Genomic DNA, 18,113 nt, shown 5'->3' with positions numbered 1-18,113 from the left:
ATGCTCAGTGAAGTGATATTGCTTTGGTCCAATAAGAAGGCAACATGCCATGCTAGTGCAGCCCTCAGAGCTGTCTTGGGGTAACTACTAATCTCTTGGTGAAAGCATCTGAGTGAGACATAACTAGTTAGTTCAGCAAACAGAATTACAGTTTGTGGCCTCATGGTATTATGAGCTTTGGGAATACATAGTCCTCAGGAAGCTAGAATTTGTTCAGACTTCTGATTTTCCTGGATGCCTTTTGGAAGAAGCCATTGGCCATGCTTTTTGTGGACACCTCATCACCATGTTCGCTCTAATCTTTTTTATCCATGTGGGGAATAAATTTTTATATGCACCGAGGCATGTGTAAATGTCCACTACCCGTAGAAACAAAGTTGGCACTGCTGATCATCTGGGTAACCTCGAGGGATGTAAAATCCCATTTAAAAAGATAACCACAGGCAGGTGGCTGCTCCTCCCAGGCTTTCAGTTAACCAGTTACCCCACTAAGGCAAAGGCTTACCAGGTAACCCTTTACATCCCTAGCGACAGCAGAATCTTTTCTGAGTGACCACACAAGCTCACGGTTTACAGGGAACAGCGACATAGACTATCTTCTAAAGTTCCAACCCCACCTCCCTTCACTCAAGGAATAACTGTAGACTAATTCCCTATGCCCCTGTTACTATTCTCAACTCCTGGGCTTTATGCAGGCAGCTCCTGTTGCTGTCTAGCTGAACCTCCTCTTTGATTAATTCCTGCTGCCTGAATCTTCCTCTAGGTGAAACTCATCTAGCAACATAAACCCCTTTAGGCTTTCTGTGCAGTGGACAGTTTGCCCTGAAAAACTTTGATAGCCTGAAAAGGGGAACCATGCCCAGGCAGAGGACTAAGTTATGAAGAGGAAGCTATAGCTCCTGGAGCAAGAGGGGCTGCAGGATGAGAGGATGATGGGTAGAGAGGCTGCCAGAGAAGGGCACAGCACCTGGAAGGAGCGAATCTGCAGAGCAGCTGGGATGAGGTAACACTAATTGTGAGTCAGTCTGTCACAGCCTCACATAATATCATTTGCAGTTGGTAAGATGGCCAGGGTTTGTTCAGGGAGCAAATGATACAGATCAGTTAGAAGGAAGGAAGTGTATAGTTTGTTACACATGGAACATGCATAAGGATGTATGGGAACAATGAATTTATATTGTGTTTGAATGGGTGGTAGCACACAATGGAGAGTCCCTTTCACCCTTCTGTCCACAGCAGCTAAAAAATAATGTCCAGGATAAACCCTGCTAAACTACTAAATCACCAGCACTTTTGTTTGTTGAGCACCTGAATGAAATAGTGCTCCACTGGGCATTAAGAGATTTTTTTCTTTCTAGAAAACTGGAGGAAGCCAAGGTTAAAGGAAGAAGAATCTGTTACTTGCCTATCAAAAAACAATTTCTACATGAACAAGTTAATTGAGGTAAGTCAACAAATTCTGCTCAGAGGCCTCATGTGGAGAGGGGTAATTGACCTTCCTGTGCAGAGCAATGCTTAAAAAAGGAAAAGTACACATCTCCTTCTCTCTGTTTAATTATGTTTGTTTTCTGCTGCCTGCCTGGCATCACTGTCCCTTGAGCTCCAATTCCAGCCCGATTGCCTGTTCTCGAAGCTAAAAGAGGCAGGCAAGGAAAATACCTGTCTCAGGAGCACTGTAAGCATAAATAGAAAGACCTCTGGGGCTGGGGATTCTGGAGGGCTGGAACTGTCTTTCAATCCCAATCTAGATAAGCTTGGAAGGTCAGGGCAATGCTAAACTGGCTGAAATAATTAGCAGGTGGCATCCTCACTTAGCTAGAGGACCTAATTGCCACATAGTAGCATGGAGGCCAAGAGCTCAGGAAGATTCATGTCTGGATAACAAGTACATTGAACATTTGAGGGGAATCTTTAAGGAAAAAAAAGTAATCGATTTGGGAAAGAGAAAAGGCACCCACATACAACAATTAGGAGTTAGGAAGAAACTTTGGGAGCAGGCTGTCCCGCAACTATTTATTGGGGAGGTTTCATACCTGCCTCTGATGAATCTGGTGCAGGCCTCTCCTGAATACAACTGGCCTGACTCAGTCTGCATTTATGATGGCAAGAAATAAGCTGCCTTGTTCTTGTCACCTGGATATAGCTGGCTAACTCTCTCCTCTTAATTCTCATTTCTCTACTTGACTCTCATGCATGCCATTGCTGGGCTTGAGTCATTGGTGTTGCTGGAAGAGTGTTCTGAATGCTGCTCTTTACCTTTATAAACTTTTTTTTAATTTACCTGCCCATTCTCTAATATACCAGCTTTCTCTCCCCCCCTCCAAATCTTCCCCCCAAATGCCCTATTTACCTTTGAAAGGAAGCTTTTATAAACGAAGAGTATATAAAGCGAAGTACATTGACTCAAAACGAACCTTTTAGCCATCAACTTCTGGTAACTAAATATATGGCTGCAGGTTTCATGTACCTTAAACAAGTGACTGTACATTCTATGGGATTTTTACCTAAAAGAACAAGTTAAACTTCAAGTTAAACTTAGACAAGTTAGAAGTCTTCAAGTCACCAGAGCTTGATGAAATGCATCCTAAAATACTCAAGGAGCTGACTAAGGAGATATCTCATTAGTTATTACCTTCCAAAAGTCATGGCATATGGGAGAGATTCCAGAAGACTGGGAAATGGCACTATATTTGCCCATCTATGAAAAGGGAAAGACAACCCAGAGAATTACAGACAAGACATCTTAACTTCTGTACCAGGAAAGATAATGGAGCAAAAAATTAAAGAATCCATTTACAAAAATCTAGAAGATAAGGTGATAGGTAACTGCCAGCATGGATTTGTAAAGAACAAATTGTGTCAAACCAACTTTATCGGGTTGGTTTGTTTGTTTTGACAGGCTAACAAGTATTGTGGATAAGGAGGTAGCAGTAGATGTGGTATATTTGTAAAGCATTTGATTCAATCTCACTAACAAACTAGGGAAATACAACCTAGATAGAACTACTAGTAGGTGGGCGCAAAACTGGTTGAATAACTATTCTCAGAGTTAGGTAGTTGGATAACTATTCTCAGTTATCAGTGGTTCAAAGTCATGCTGGAAGGGTATAACAAGTGGGGTTCCACAGGGATTAGTTTTGGGACTGGCTCTGTTCCAGCTCTTAATACATGATTTTGATAATGTCAGAGAGAGTACACTTATACATTTTGCAGATGATACAAAGTTGGGAAGGGTTGCAAGTGCTTTGGAGGATAGGATTATAATTCAAAATGGTCTGGACAAGGAGTGGGCAATAATTTTTGATGGAGAGGACACTCCAAGAATATGGTAAGTGGTCAAGGACCACACTCTATGGTAAGCGGTGCAGGGTCTGGGGTTGAGGTTGGATGCAGAAAGGCAGTGGGGGTAAGGGACTGAAGTGTAAGAGAGAAGCGGTGGGATCTGTGAGGGAGTTTGAGTGAAGGAAGCGTTGTGACTGGGGTGTTGTGACCGAGTGAGAGCGGGGCAGGAAAGGAGCCTGAATGAAGCTTCCACAGGCTGGATCTGGAAGCTTGGTGTCCTGGATTTGGCCTGTGGGCCGAATTTTGCCTAGCTGTAGTGTGGACAAACTGAGGAAATAGTCTGAGGTAAATAGGATGAAATTCAATATGGACAAATGCAAAGCACTCCACTTGAAAGGAACAATCAGTTTCACACCTACAGAATGGGAAGTGACTGTCTAGGAAGGAGCAATAGTAGACCACAAGCTAAATTGTGACTGTTGCAACAAAGCAAACATCATTCTGGGATATATTAGCAGGAGTGTTGTAAGCAGGACACAAGAAGTAATTCTTCCATTCTGTGCTGATTAGACCTCAACTGTAGTTACTGTGTCCAGTTCCGTCCGGGTGCCACATTTCAGGAAAGATGTGATTAAATTAGAAGTCCAGACAAGAGTTTAAAAAAAAAAAAAAAAAGATTCAGGGTCTAGAAAACATGACCTACAAGGGAAGATTAAAAGAACCAGATTAGTTTAGTCTAGAAAACAGAAGGCTGAGAGGAGACATAAAAGTTTGTTACAAGAAAGAGGGAGAAAAAATATTCTCCTCAAGCTCTAATGACAGGATAAGAAGCAATGCAGTAAGGGAGATTTGGATTGGACATTAAACTGCAGTAAGGGAGGTTTGGATTGGACATTAGGAAAAACTTCCTGTCAGGGTGGCAAAGCACTGGAATAAATTGCCTTGGGAGGTTGTGGAATCTCCATCATTAGAGATTTTAAAGAGCAGTTTAGACATGCACCTGTGAGGGATGATTGGGTGGGCAAATAGTGTCCATGGGCTGAATCTGGCCCACCAAGCCATTTATCTGACCTGTGGCTACCCTGCCACTCCCCTGCCCCTAGACAATTGAGATCTGGGGATAGAGAGCATGTGAAGTTTCCTCCCCCTGCTAGGGATGCATGGCACCTGGAGGGAGCTGCCAGCTGTTCAAAATATCTTGGTGGTTTCTTCTAGGTGCCACACACCCTTGGTGGGGGTGGGCAAAGACTTCCCGTGCTCCCCTGTTCCCAGGCCAACCAGGGTCAGTGGGCGGGGGAGCACAGGAAGTCTCCTGGCCCCACCTCTTCCGGGGCAGCACACGACCGCTTCTGAAGTGGCCCTCCCCTTCAAAAATTATTGCCCACCCCTGTTCTAGATGATGCATGGTCCTGCCATGAGTGCAGGAGACTGGACTAGAGGACCTCTCAAGGTTCCTTCCAGTTCCAGTATTCTATGATTCTATAACACCTGGAGTTAGATTTTGACCCCAGTCATAGGACAAGGGTAATGACTTTTGAATCCTTGCAAGATTGTGTGATGGGGGCAGGGAAAAAAAAGTTCTGATCTCAGCCTCTTTGTGTGTGTCACCTTTATTTAAGGTGATCATTTAGAAAATGGCTATGCCCATTTAAACATTTTAAACACATTTTCCCAAAATAGTGGGGCTAATTTAAACTGACGTTCCGCGTTTCATTTAACTGGGAGGAAAAGGGGTTCGGTGGGGTTTCTGTGACTGAAAACAAACGTCTCCAGCCAAAATCCAACCTCCCCGAGGACGCTGAGGCGGAGGGAGGGAAGGGAGCCCGGCTCTGCTGTGCGTGATCCAAAACACACGAGCTCTTACAACTGCTGCCCTTGCCCCTTCTCTTCCCAATCGTATTTCTTCAGCTGAGCCGAGGCAAGACCCCACTTGCTCGCGCCTGCTGCGGGGCTGGTCCCGGGGCAATAACGGGGCTGGGCTTGCCCGGGAAGCGGAGCCGCTGGGTGCCCAGGGCAGGAGATGGGCACGGGCCGCGCCGGAGCGTCACTTGGCTAATGGGCATGTGCGGACACGTCGCACATGCTCCCTCGGGCCGCACCGAGGCTCGGGCCATGTGCCGCAGCGAAGCGGGCTCATTGGGCAGGGTCTGCTCCTGCTGCTCCGGGAGCTTTTCCTGCTGCCGCCGCTGCTCGCAGGCGCTATAAATAGTGTCCCAGTCCAAAATGCTCCGGTCTCTAGCGCGCTTGGCTCGCGGGCGAGCGCTGCCACCCTCGCCCCGGGCGTAGGGAGCCCGGCGGGCCCCAGGCGGAGTGCGGTAAGGGACCGGGGTCCCCGGGGGGGCGAGGCCAGGGGGGTTCTGCAGCTGTGCGTGTGGGGGGGGGGGTTGGCAGCGCGGGCGCCTAGGTGGGGTCAGACCCTAGCAGCAGCTGGAGCGCGGCGCTGCCGGCGGCGGGCTGTTTGTGTGGCGTGGCCCTGCCCTGCCCTGTCCTGTCCTGTCCTGCGGCGGAGGGGAAGCAGCCGCCTGCGTTTGGGGCTTGTTTATTGCTGCTAAGTCCCGCCAGTGCGCGGGGTACCCAGTGGCAGAGCTGTCAATCACTCCCTCCCCCCCCCCCCCCCCCCAGCGCTGATCGCGGTGGGGCAGAGCCTCACTCCGCTTGCTCCCGGCCCCCTTGCCCCGGGGCGGGCCCAGCTGGCTGCAGCTCCGAGCCTAGGAGTTCGGGCTGTGGCCCGCGGGCGCAGCCTTTCAGGAAGTTCTGCTAGTCCAGAGTTTGCGAGTTGGGGGAAAGGTCCCTGCCTGCCCCATAAACACGCTGCGGGAGGAGGCGGGCTGGGCAGGCTGCGAGACAGGGACTGGCTTGTGAGAAGAGAGGAGCCGCGCTGGCCCCAGCGAAGCCGCCTGCGTTTGTGCCCTGACACTGAAGCTGAATTCTTGCCTCTTTGTTTTCCAGACCTGTCTGTCTAACCCTTGGATAAGCTCCCTGCATTCTGAAGCTGTTCCCGTTCTTCCCAGCTGCCTCCATAGACTGTGCGCCCTCTTGTTCCCACCCTGTTCTGATTTTTCCTTTCCTTGTGCTCTACTTTCTGCACTCTTTTGGGGTGGGAGGCTGGAAAGTGGAGTTGTCTGTTCCTTCAGTAAGATGTGGGGCCAAATGCTGCCCTTTCTTACACGCCATAATTCTGCCCTGCCCTAAGTAAATAAGATATTGCCAGCTATCCTCAACATGCCTGGTTCTGACAGTGTAAACCCAATGCAACCAGATTAAGCCACAGAAATGAGGGGATGCCAGGACAAATAAAACTGTTTCCATTTGTGACAACCAAATGGAGATGCTGTTTCTGTACATTGTGCAGATCTTAAGAAAAAGAGGCATACCAACCTTATTAAATGCTTTGATTAGAAGTTAAATGGTATATACTTGATATTTAAATTTGTAATTAAGTTTCAGAGTTAACATGCCATGGAGAAGAAAGGAGCAGCTCACACCTCTTAGAGCTATTGCTGCTTACTTTACTTGCTTTTGTTAGTCAGGCAAAAGTCAATAAATCAGTTTTTGTTCACTTCAGATTCTGAAGTGGTTTTTATTCTTATATTTCTGAATATCATTTGTGTGCTACCAACTGAGCCAATTTGGGGCAGAATTTGGCCCTGTAACTTTAGGTGAAACACACTTGTTCTGCTTTCCAAAACATAGAACTTCTTCTTTTTGTAAATATTGCTTGTGAAGGGGGAATGCATCTAGCAAGAGTCAGGCATGCAGACTTGATGTGCAAGATTCTCCCATAATGCTCTGCCAACATGCTTCTCTTGAGCTCCCCCCACCGCCACTCTCTTTCCATACTTGTCCTTGGCAGAGACAGAAGGCTTTGGAGATCAGGAATTCACTGGAGAACCAAAGTGACTATCAGAGTCCTTGGTAGGCTTTTTGATCCCTCATCTCTAGAAATGGAAGGGCATTGCTAGGCTGAGGTAAACAACAGCCTGCAGGCCCAACTCAGCTTACAGCCTTGTTAAGTCTAGCATGCACTGTGGCTTATGGAAAGAGCATGAGCAGATTTTCTGTGCTTTAACACACCTAGGGAAGGAGTCTGAAAAGTATGGGGGAGGCGGAAATGTGGCTGTTTTAACCTGTTTGCCACATGAGGGGAATGCATGAGAAGGAAGCAGGAACAGAAAGACTGAATGGGTCAGAGGAAAGCTACAGAGGAAAAACAAATATTTTTAAAGGTAAAACCCTCCATCAAAAGCATGGTATGTGTTTACTCTTGTAATGTGGCTGGCTGTTTTTGTCAGTCCCTGTTGTCATTCTTCCATTCCAGACTCCAGCAGCTCTTGCATAGGCAAAATGAAAAAAAAAAACTTTGGGCATATTTACATTACATGTACTAAAGTAGCAGGGCTGCTGCTATGCTGCTACAGTTTTGTAGCATAGACATTCACTATAGCAAGGGAAGGGATTTGTCTGTTACTGAAGTAAATCCACCCCCTCAAAAGGCAGTAGCTAGGTTAACAGCAGAATTATTCATTGACTTAGTGGTTCCTGCGCTGAGTTTAGGTTCCTGCACTGAGTTTAGGTTCCTGCACTGAGTTTAGGTTCCTGCACTGAGTTTAGGTTATCTTAAATACATCTCTCAGGGGTGTGAATTTTTCGCATCCCTCAGCACATAAACAGGTCACCTATGTTAGATAGATATATACCAGGCCTTTGTCTCTTTCCCTTCTAGTCTCTTCTGCTGCCTTTCTGCTCATTCTTATAATCTTCTTGTGGAGTTTGTGGGGATGTTGGCCCTTAAAGTGTGTCTATCACATGCATAGGCCCTTAGTTACCACTTAAAACGTTGTCCAGTCTCTCTCCCAATCAGTGAAGACCTAATGTCATAGGAATTGTATGCGAGATGCATTAAGGAAACCTTGTCTTGTTTCCTCAGAATGGAAGCTCTCTGGAGCAAGTTCTGTCTCTGTTTCATTCAATGTCTAGCACAGAGGGCCCCACTCTTGGATTCAGTGGGTCACTTGCCACACCCATAATATATCTGTGTGTATTCCTTTGCAGATACATGCACCCTGTATAGCTAATTTGAAACTAAGTTTCAAGGTGGTGAGAACCAGCAGTTCTGCAGGCTAGTGGAAGCAAAATGCAGGACAATGTAGCACTTTAAAGACTAACAAGATGGTTTATTAGATGATGAGCTTTCGTGGGCCAGACCCACTTCCTCAGATCAAATAGTGGAAGAAAATAATCACAACCATATATACCAAAGGATACAATTAAAAAAAATGAACACATATGAAAAGGACAAATCACATTTCAGAACAGGAGGAGGATGCAGGGGGGTATTAGTGTGGTACCAACCCTGGTACCTTCCCTTGCAACAAACCCCGTTGCCAGCTTTGTCCGCATATTCATTCTGCTGATACCATTATTGGACCTAACCAAGTGAGTTATAAGATAAAGAACGCGTATTCCTGCGCATCCAGAAATATAATCTATGCTATCATGTGCCGAAAGTGTCCGTCTGCTATGTACATTGGACAAACATCTCAGACACTTCGCCAAAGGATTAACGCCCACAAAACAGATATCAGACAAGATCACAAAGAAAAAACAGTTTCTTGCCATTTTAACCAGAAAGGGGACTCTCTCAATGACTTAACCACCTGCATTCTGCTACAAAGACCTTTTACATCTGCACTTGAAAGGGAATCCTCTGAACTGTCATTCATGTTAAAATTCGACACTCTCCAAAAAGGAATGAACAAACACTCAAGCTATCTTACCCATTACCAAGATAGCTTCCCCAATTATCACCTCTAATACCATTAACTCACAAACATCCCACTCTCCCCACCTCTAATATCATCAATTCACAGACACTTACCTTCCTTCCTTCCCCATCCCCCGCATCCCCCTCCTGTTCTGAAATGTGATTTGTCCTTTTCATATGTGTTCATTTTTTTTTTAATTGTATCCTTTGGTATATATGGTTGTGACTATTTTCTTCCACTATTTGATCTGAGGAAGTGGGTCTGGCCCACGAAAGCTCATCATCTAATAAACCATCTTGTTAGTCTTTAAAGTGCTACACTGTCCTGCATTTTGCTTCAGCTACCCCAGACTAACACGGCTACATTTCTATCACTATTCTGCAGGCTAGTGGTGATTTTTCAAAGTCTTTTTTTAATACTGTAGATCCAGCTTACTATTTTCGTTCAATATTTACCATTCTGGTTCATGGGAACTAGAAGCACTTATCTTATCTTGTTGCACTCCAATATTTTAAAACAACTTCAGTGAAAATGAAATGAAACCATTTAAAACAATTTCAGTGAAATGTAATTTGTAACTTTCTGCAGTAACATAGCACTCACTGAATGGCAGGAGGTATCTCTATGCCTCCTTTAAGAATAAAACTCCAAGGGTATATGTCTGCCAACAGAGGCATGTAAAATAGGCTACCCGACATAGTCAATGAAGTGGGGATTTAAATATCCCCGGCTTCATTAAAATAAAAATGGCCGCTGCGCTGTGCCGGCTCAGCTTATCGTCAGCACAGTGCGCAAGTCAAGACGTGGATCGGTCAACAAGGGAAGCCTTTGTTGACTGCTCCCTTACGCCTCGTGAAACGAGGTTTACAGGAGTGGTCAACAAAGGCTTCCCTTGTCGACCAATCCGCATCTTGACTCGCGCACTGTGCCGACGATCAGCTGAGCTGATCAGCAGCCATTTGTATTTTAATGAAGCTGGAGATATTTAAATTCCTGCTTCATTGACTATGTTGGGTAGCCTATTTTACGTGCCTCAGTCAGTAGAGGCATGTAGTCTAGACATACCCCAAGGGATTACTCTCCCTTTTTTACCCTCTGAAGTACATAAATCAGGTTCCTGTAACTGCATCTGAACTTTAGTCCTCTCACTTAGTGTAGATACAATGAAAATCTGAACTGTATTGGAAACTAGGTTTTACCTGAAGCACCTATGTGTTCTTCCCTCCTTTTCCCCGCACCTTCCATCTTCACATAAGACAAGAATAAGACCGCAAGTGTAAGATACCAGAGAGTTCAGTCACACATTGATGCTATTCTACCTCTTTGTGAGGGAGACACTCAAACTGCAAGGTTCCTTACCAGTAACTCATGGAATTTCTTACAGCTCCCCATGTTGTTACTGCTTGTAAAAATAGCCAAGCACATTTGGAAGCAGAAAGGATGGTACCTTTTGCCTGGAGGCATAATAAATATCTGCAAGTCTCCTCAAGGAAAAGAGCTCTTTCTTATAGGAGCATACACTACCTCCAGTTATACCAGAGGTAGGGAACCTCAGGGGCCAGATGTGGCCTCCGGCTTGCCTGGATCTGGCCTCTGTTTTAGGTTTTTTTGCTTCTCACTTGTGTGCTGCCCCTGACTGATTTTTTTTCTGTGGGTCAAAGGCCCTCCAATCCAAAAAAGGTTCCCTACTCCTGAATTATGCCAAAATGATGCCCTTTAATTACAACTAAAATTCACTTTTAGTCTTGACTGTGTGGACCTTGGAATTACTAATTGGAAACAATCTGAAAATATTGGAAGAAAACAGAGAGAACCTATGTACAGCTCTTGTGAATGGGGTAACGTGTGTATTCTAAGCCTAGCAGCTGACCGCTGTGAAATGGGAACGATTCTGATTAAAAGTTGGTGTTCTCCCCATTGATTTCTCTTACAATCTTCTAGATAACTTGACAGCCCAGTACAAATTTTAGACACTTTCTCCTTTCTGACTTCATTCCTGCATGTAGAGTTGTTTGGTTGGTGTTGTGTGTTTTTTAAAGCCCTGGATCTGGTGTAATGTGTGTTTGTAAATGGGGAATTTGTTCATGCTTTAATTCAAAACTGCAGATGAGCATTGTTGTTAGAAGTTCCCTATTTGGGGCAGAATAGAAGGTGTCTCTGAGTAACAGCTCTTGAAGATATCTATCCTGTTGCCCTAAGTGCTGAGCAAAATGTTCACATTCTTCTATTTCATATTTCTTCTTTTCAGAAATGATCATGAATCCTCTGTCAATTAAGGGACTTGTACCAGTTACTGAATAGCCTAGGGAAATGCATTATAAAGAACCTAATTTTAATGAAGTTGTCTAGAATCAACTTTGTTCTGCACGTACTGTTGAACAAAAATATGAAATATTGGTGGGTTTTTTTACAGTGGCAATTCCTTTTGCAATATTAGTTTGATGCTCTGAGCTGTAATGTTGACACTATATAGATATGGTAGGGCCACTAGCATGCAGCATAATAGATACAGCCTGTGAAAGCTGCAGAACTATTACAAGAAAGCAGAAGTAAATATATTTTCTTTCTCTGTGGAATTATTAGCAAAGGGCTGGATAGTACTTGTATGTTTTTTACATCTAGATACTTTTTTTCCCAAGAAAACATACAGCAAAATCAGTGTCTGGTCCACAGTATTCCAGTGTTAGGGATTGGATAATTACATAGTGGTGATTATCTCAGCAGCATTTAAAGATAAGAGAATAAAAATTCGTGGCTGTTGAGTTTTAAATAAGATTGGAACTTCTAGAAGATGCTACAGTGCATTTGACGTGACGGAGGAGGAGAGTTGCAAGATGGGGAGACTGACACATACGGGCCTGAAATGACACATACGGGCCTGAAAAAGCTAGTCTCTCAGGACCCAATCCAAATCCCACTGACTTTGGCCCGTGTCAGATTGAATTGGTAAGAGAGAAGGTAGATACTGTGGGAGCAGGTTAAACCAAACCTGAGATGTTAATGAAGTTTTAAAAGTAGACTGTTTGGCCCAGCCCTACTAGGAGATGAATGGATACACATAAAATACCTTGACTGTCCTGTTTTATAAACAGTGTCAAATTATGATGCCTGTCTAGAATGTATTTCAGCATTTGCTTCTAATTAAATCCAAATATTAGTTATCTGTAAAAATCCTAATTTTGTAGCTATTTATCCTCCTATTATAAAAATAAAGATTCCTTTTCATTTATTTAAGCTGTTGTGTATATAATACTTGCCACCTTGATTTTTTTTTCTATAGCATGTATACACTGTCCTCCTCTTCTTAGAGCTTGGGTCCTTTGAAGACTGCCCACTGGGCACACACTTGATTATTACATAGAATCATAGAATACTAGGACTGGAAGGGACCTCGAGAGGTTGAGTCCAGTCCCCTGCCCCAGTATTGTCTAGATCTTTTTTTTTTTTTTTTAAACTTTCGTTTAGTGCAAACTTTTTAACATCTTTCTAGCCATAAAAAAAGTACAGGACTTCTCCACTAGTGAATTTCAGACTTGACCGGAAAGCAGTGCTATAAGTTAACAAAAGTTCTTACCAGTCTGGAAGGGGGATGGGGCACACCAGCTAAGAAGGGGCATGTGACCCCCACATGTGACTCATGCTCCAGCTTGTAACCTGTGCCCCCAACGCACTTCTTCTCCCTATCCCACATTACCTGGGAGGGAGGTCTGGGGGCAGTAGGGCAGCTGGAAAATCTGCTGGCAGTTATGCTCCTTTTTCCCACTGCATCTGCAGAAGGGAAAGGAGCAGAACTCTCAGTCCTGCCCCCTGTCCCTCCATGGAGCTGTTTGATCTATGTACAGAGCTTGGGAGTGGGGGGGGGGGTGAGATTGTTCCTTTCTCTGCTGGAAAGGAGCAGAACACCAACTGATTGCCCCTCGGGCTGCCATAGCATGCCCAGGCCCCATCACTGTACACAGAGAGACAGCAGCCAGTGAGGAGCTATGGGTAGCCAGTAGGGAATCTTTCCAATATGCCATACTAGCCAAAACTAACTTGCTGGTATGGTATACTGGACCACACTGGCCCACCTGCACTAGGAGGGGAGCAATTCTAGTGTTGAGGGGGAGTAATGAGCCCTTTCAGTCTGTGACCCCCTCTTTGCTGAGACTGCCACAGCTAAAGTCTACAGGCCCCAACCAAAATCAGTGTCTATCCCTTGTGGTAGACACTGCACGGTCTCCTAGGAAGACCATCCCTAACTCCAAATCGTCTTCTCTATTTAGGATTCTAGATTTCCAAGGAGGATGGGAGGGGGTAGTGAAGTGCAGAGAAGTGAGGTGATTTCCCACAGCAGGGTTTGTGACAGAGTTGAGAAGGCAACCTGGATCTCTGGACTCCCAGGCTAATGCTTTACTGTATTTGCTAAATTACACTGCTTCTTGCCATAAGACTATCGCCTCCTGCTATTCAACCCCAGTGAACAACAAGAATTATTGGCAAGGGGGAGGAAAGGGGGCAAGACCCTCTCATTCCACTTCACTGATCTTATTTTGATTAATCATCTGTCATTAAAAATAGAGCATGTTTTAAAAGTCATCCAAAGAATCAGGGTTTTTTTAATTCAAGTTTTAAACTCAATAAATCTTTTTAATCTAAAAATTGTTTAGAAGTTAACAGAGCAGCATATTGAAAGGAACCATTTGGGAATTAAGCCTGCAGAGTTAACTGTGTCCCTGTTTCGAATTCCTAATGCTGTGAACAAGGGCCCATTCAGCTCTTTGGTTATAAATTATGCTGAATTGTATCAAGAAGAGAAAAAGTGAATCATAGAGAGACACTTCAACTTAGTGTTTAAATCTGTTGCTTTTGTTTCAGTAGCTCATTTTTTGAGTGATGAGGCAGGATTATACTCTTCCCCTCCTCCCCCCATTTTATTGGCAAAATTATTTGCCTAGAATGTAACTTGTGCAGGTCATCTGCTAATTGTTAGCATCTGTGGAACTCTACTTGGTTACATAAGCATAGCTAAAAAGTCAGTAAAACCTTGCATGGTTCAGATTTGTCCATTTTCTACTTCGTAGTAAGGTTTTGTGACTAACTTGTAATGGATAGCAAAATATTAAGAGGGCAGAAGTAAGAGTTGAAAGCTATGAAGTCCTTTGTCACAGAGATATTATATAATAATGTGTCATTTTATTGTCAATATAAGTGTTATGAATCTCAGATAACATATTGTCTTGCTTTCCTGTAAGGAGGGTTGGGTGTCAGGGTTACTCTAACAGCTGAGTCTGCCAGATAAATAAAGCTGAATTAATTGTCTGGCTAAGGTTGCTTGGAAGATAAGTATGTCCCCTTAAGCCATACTGCAATGCTAGTGATAAACTGAAGGGCTCATCTTCTGAAAGGTATCACGGATTAGACACACTCAGTGGTTTGACTAGTGCAAGCTGAACAATCTTTTAAGAATCCCTAAATAGGACACGTGTACACTAAAAATCTTGGACTAGAGCAATATCCTTCCATGTGAGAGATCATCCAGGGCTCACTGATCCAAATTGATTTCAAGTCCCAATGTTTATAGTGTTTGTTGTCAGAAACTTCTGTTTACAAGCATCAGGCACTAATTACTGATACCTAAGGGAATACAGCCACTTGAAATCTAATTTTTTCAAATGTGTCAAAATTTAGTTGTAGATCGTGTCCTCTATCTCCCTGCTGACTTTTTACAGACACATTTTCCAGCTTTGTGGTGTTTTTTTCCCTTTTGCTGGCTAACAGACGCACATGGCCAGAGGAGACAGTGGAAATGACTACATGCAAAATGCTGTCAAACATACAAAACAACCTGGAATTATTTTATTTTTTGTAACAGTCCTTGTCAAGGTTGTTCCCCACTCTGACACTTCAAATGCAGGTGGGGGCCTGCAAGAGACTTTAAAATACCCTGACCTTGGGTAGTACTCTGGGGGAAGTACTCTGGGTGAGAACCCAGGAAGATGCACTTGGAAATGTTTTTTCCTGTTGGGTACCCCCAAGCTCTTTAATCCTCCTTCAGGAGAGAGCTTGAAAACAAACTGCAATCTTCTTAATAGCTGATCTTTCAGTCTCCGGCATGTACACACAGAACCTTCTGCCTTCTGGGACACGAATCAGATCATAGTTTTAAAAAGGTGATTTTATTAAGAAAGTAAAGACAACATACTTGGTAAAGCATACTTGGTGGTTAGGTATTATTGAGCAACTGAAAAAGCAGATTAAAGCACAGATAATTGTTTCTCTGGGATTTAGTTTAAAAGTTAGTGTGTATGGGGTAAGGATGTTAAATATCGAGTAATTTACTAGTTGAGTAGTCCATGGAATTTCCATGGACTACTCAATAGGCACTTCCACATTCCTCCTTTGGAATGTGGAAGAATGTGGAACTCCACATGCAGCCCGGGACCAGCGGGAAGTCCTGCTGTCTCCAGGCTTCAGGGGGGGCGCGCCAGCTTTGAAAAGTACAAGAGTTCCCAGCTCTTGTGTATTTCAAAGCGGAAGCGCTTCCATGGAGCCTGGGGTCAACAGGGGACTCAGTTCCCCACTGACCCCAGGCTCCATGTTGCGCTGCTGCTTTGAAATGCATCAGCGGCGTTTCAAAGGGGCAGCGCCGCACAGAGCCTGAGCTCAGCACTGCCCCTTTGAAACACCTCAACTCAGTATGGGTTTGGCCACACTGTTCAGCCACACTCAGTTCGCCACACTGAGCTCGGTATGTGTTCTGTGCAGCACTGCTGCTTTGAAGTACTCTCTCCCCCCCTCCCCCTTGCTGCCTCTATCTGATAGAGGCAGCAGGGTGGAGGGGGGGGGCAAATTGACTAGTCAACTCGACTGTCAGATAAGCATTTGCTTATTGGATAGTCGACTAGTCCTTAACATCCTTAGTACAGGGAGGTACATGGGCTCAGCATAGAGTTCAACCAAACCCGAAAATAAAGAAAATAACCTGATCACGTCTGTCTAGCCTTGTTCTACTCACATCTGTTGTTCCAAGGTTTAGTCCTTCCTAAGCATGGATATCACTGGAAATTCCATGCCTTGTTCCTGGCTCGGGCCATCTCTCCCAGCTCTTGGTGTGAAGTCTCACACAGACTGCAGCAGGCAGATTGCTGTTTCAATTCAAATCTCACACTGTCTTCTGACTCCCTGCCAACACTTCTGGAGAGTCTCAGAGACCCACTGTCTCTGGGTTTAACCCTTATAGGCAATTTGGTTGACTGAATGGCTGGAATGTCCAGGAAAGGGTAGCATCCCTCTCATTCATCATATTTCTCTTAGGTGTTAGTTGTAACAATTGAAAGTATTTCAAAGAAATGTGTCTTCAGTTGGATGCCCCTTTTAAAATTGCATCTTCTGCACTAATAGCTTAGAACTGGGCTCTGGTTTCACACTAAGCCCTGGTCTACACTAGGGAGTTATTTCAAAATAACAAGTGGAGTGTCGACAGTACCAAGCCCGTTATTTCAAAATAACCAGCCCCTTATTTCAAAATGACTCCTGCTTTCTACGAGGAATAACGCTTATTTTGAAATAGTGATAATGTAGACACGCCACTGCTGCTATTTTGAAATAACTACTCCTCAGAGTCATTCACTGGTAATTCCTCCCCAGTGCATCCACATTAAGAGAGCCTGCTTGGGAATAATTTCAAGGCTTCCCTGTAGTAGATTTTCAGGAGTTGTTATTTTGAAATAATTTCCTAGTATATACATGCTCTCAGGAGACTAGAACTTTTGCCCTGTTAAGCCCTATAAAACCAGCAGATCCAACTACCTGAGATTTTCCCTGCTTAGGGAATACTCTGGGTAGTGCAGTGCCTTTGTGGTGACTCCTACACAACTGCCCTACATTCACTGATGAAGATGTGGTAGTGGGGGAAAGGGACCATGGTTAGGACATTCCTGGACCCTGGTAAACTGCAGCTGCCAGAATGGCCTTTCAGAGCCATGAGAAGCTGGATGTAAATTGGAGCAGCTTGTTGCCCGCTTCTGGTCTTGTACCAAGTGAAATGTGCATGAGCTGAAGATCTGAGCAAGGACCTTGGCATCCATAACCTGTTAACTTGAATCCAGCTGATGATACTTTTTCAGCTCCCATGAGAGTGGAGAAGAGTTCATTCAAAGCCATAGCTGTGTGGCTTCTAATGAGAACTTCCCATGAGTGCTGGAATATCCTTCCTTTTTGTGGGTAACCCAACCTGAAGTGTAGCAAGTTTCACATCTGGTGTCTGCTTTCTTTAATTGAACAAGGTGTGAGAGAAGAGAATGACCCTCTCTTCTTCCTCCTTTTGCTAAAAAAAAAAAAAAATCCCCAGTCCCCAGCTGAGAAGTTTAGAAAAAGCTAGTAGTAGCCTGTTGTGATCACTGTCATTTTGGCAATCTGACAGCCACATTGCACAAACAACATTAGTTCTGGTATTTTACTTTTTTTTGATAACTTGATTTCACAACCTGAATGTTTTTGTAATTGTTTGGATGTAATTTCCTAGTTTTTGTTTAAGACTGGAAAAAAGTCACATAAAATGTATTGATTCTCACATGCTTCAACGTCGCATCCATGAACTTCTGCCACTTAGCGAGTAAATGATAACTGTTGTAAGTTATCCTGTGTAGGGATGTAAATGGTTAACCAATTGAAGTTATCTGGTAGGGGCTGGAGCAGCTCCCCGCAGGGTCCACTGGATAGCCAGAGTAGCCCCTGTCCTTGGCAGGCCCGGCCCTGACCCCGAGCCACAGGTTACATGCTAAGCTTTTATACTGTAGAGCCCGCAGCAAGTGTAACCACCAAAACAACTAGCGGTTACACAGTTACATTTTTAAATGCCTTTTTACAGCCCTAATCCTGTATGTGGGCAGCCACTAGAGGGAGCTATGTGCTACTTTTTTCCATAATGGGTTTCACAGATGGTTGTTGATAGGGGAGGTAGGATGAGATTCAAGAATCCTGAGTTCTGCTCTGAAAAGGAAGAGTATCTAGTAGTTACTGACTCTATTGCTCACCCTCCCCTCCCCAACTCCAGTCCATGTCCCAATTTCTTTCAGTCCACCT

The 18,113-nt window shown here is 44.3% G+C and overlaps 1 protein-coding gene across 6 annotated transcripts in view; it reads left to right on the top strand.

The window, feature by feature from the left end:
- Nucleotides 1-5,356: 5,356 nt before the first annotated feature.
- The window catches only part of WIPF1 (WAS/WASL interacting protein family member 1), a 91,549-nt gene continuing 78,792 nt past the window's right edge, over nt 5,357-18,113 (top strand). For all 6 annotated transcript variants that reach the window (XM_075933663.1, XM_075933667.1, XM_075933661.1 and 3 more), the window contains exon 1: nt 5,357-5,597. The gene's annotated coding sequence lies outside the window, so the exon portion shown is untranslated. The remainder of the gene's footprint in view (nt 5,598-18,113) is intronic.

This window comes from Pelodiscus sinensis, chromosome 7 (genome assembly GCF_049634645.1).
Source record: "Pelodiscus sinensis isolate JC-2024 chromosome 7, ASM4963464v1, whole genome shotgun sequence".
NCBI classification, from domain to species: Eukaryota; Metazoa; Chordata; order Testudines; family Trionychidae; genus Pelodiscus; species Pelodiscus sinensis.
This window is presented reverse-complemented; position numbering and strand designations above follow the sequence as displayed.